Source organism: Charadrius vociferus, unplaced genomic scaffold, assembly GCF_000708025.1.
Source record: "Charadrius vociferus isolate BGI_N301 unplaced genomic scaffold, ASM70802v2 scaffold858, whole genome shotgun sequence".
In the NCBI taxonomy this organism is placed as follows: Eukaryota; Metazoa; Chordata; class Aves; order Charadriiformes; family Charadriidae; genus Charadrius; species Charadrius vociferus.
Window position 1 is genome coordinate 4,020,354 of NW_009649724.1, and position 1,787 is coordinate 4,022,140.

Sequence of the window (1,787 nt, forward strand, 5' to 3'; positions counted from 1 at the left end):
GGGCCCCCCCCCCCCCCAGCCAAGGAGGAAGCAGCCCCCGGGGACCGGCAGAAGTGCCCCGGCGAGCCATCACGTGTCGCGGAGGATGTCTGCGCTCTCTGCAAAGCCACCCACCTCCTCCGGTACCCGCAGCACCCGGGGCCGGGCTTCCAGCTGCTTTTAAGGAGGAGGAGCAGACGGCGCCGCAGGTTTCCCCCAACACCTCTTGGCCTTTCCCACCGAAATCCCCTTCCCATGACTCACTCGGATTTTTTGGAAGCGGGCGATGCCCTTTCCCAGGGAAAGGGGGATCATCCAGCTCTGCTCACCCTGGGACGCTCCGCAGCTCTCCTGCCTTCCCGCGCGGAGGACGCTCCTTAATCCCCCATCTCCAGCACCTCTTCCCCCAAAACTTTCCAAATTACACATCCTCACTGGGTGAGGATGCGTATCCTTGCAATTTTGGGAAGGAAAAGCCCTGCCAAGAGAGCTGCCGCGCGCAGACACCCTTCTGCCATGCTGCCTCTCAAAGAAAAGCCTCCCTCTGCAAGGACAGCTGCTCTGCATCCAGCTTAATTACCCCAGCTAATGAGCAGCAAGGTGGGGTGAAGGGGGAAAACGAGGCAGCCAGGTGAAGAGAACCCGTTGCTATCTCATTTAGCAGCTGGCAGCCAGTTTAGCTTTTCCCTCCCTGCCACTGGGATGGATGGGGGGGGTGGCAGGAGTCACAGCTCTCCCCCCCCAAAACCACGCGAGGAACAATCTCAGCCCGGTTCGGTGCAAGGAAGGGCAAAGCAGATGGGGAAGGGTGGCCTGGATAGGACCGGCGAGGCTCTCTCCGCAGCCGGTGCTTGAGTCCTGGCAGAGAAGACGCTTCCGAGGGGAAACTCCGAAGGGCAGGAGGTATCCCTACCTCTCCGCACCTCCTCCAGCCGGGAAAAGCGAAGGCGAGAGATGCTGGGGGCCAAGAAGCCGGCGCAAGCCTTGCCCACGGCACGCTTCGCTCTTAGCGCCCCGTTAATTTTAACAAAGAGGGTATATCCCCACGCAAGGGACGGAGAAGGAAACCACCGAGCGACTCCGAGATGCTTTCTCCTATCATGGAGGCTGGGTGCTTCTCCCCAAAGACTAGGAGATGGCTCCATCCCGGTGCCACATCCTCCCTCCCCAGCCAAAGCAGCTCTGCTTTCTCCCACCTCCACCATTTGCTGAGGGAAGCAATTAAACCCGAGGGCTTGGGGCAATCAACAGCCAAACGAGATGCATTTGGGGCCGTTTCGCAAGTGCCCCCCAAATAAATCCACCTTCCTGCACCGGGGTCTTTCCAGCAGCCCTGAATCCACCGGAGCATCCAACGTCACTGCCCACGAGGAGCCTTTTTATTTAGTGCCATAAATTATAGGATGCGCTAATGAGGTTAAACTCTCCCCGGGGAGCTCCTGCTAAAGCACTTCTGCTGTATCGATGAGGAGGAGGGTGCTGAGAGCTGCCTGGGGGTGGCCAAGGGGATGCCTCCTTCCCAGGAGGATGCTGCAGCCCCGGATCGTGAGCCCTTAAAGCCCACGGGTGCCGCCGAGGAGGATCCGAGGTCTTGCCCGAAGCTGGTCTTTCCAGCTCGACTGGAAGAACTGGGAGCCGGATCGCTGCCCGTCTCCCCAGGATTGTTTTCCAGCCTCCCGAGCGGTTCCCCCACCACCACCGTCAGCCGTTCTCGGCCCAAGGTCCAGAAAAAAAGAAAAAAATAAAATAAAAATCGCGGTTCAGGCGTCCACCAGGTCGAGAGCTGCCGTCTCCGCCGCTCGCCGCGG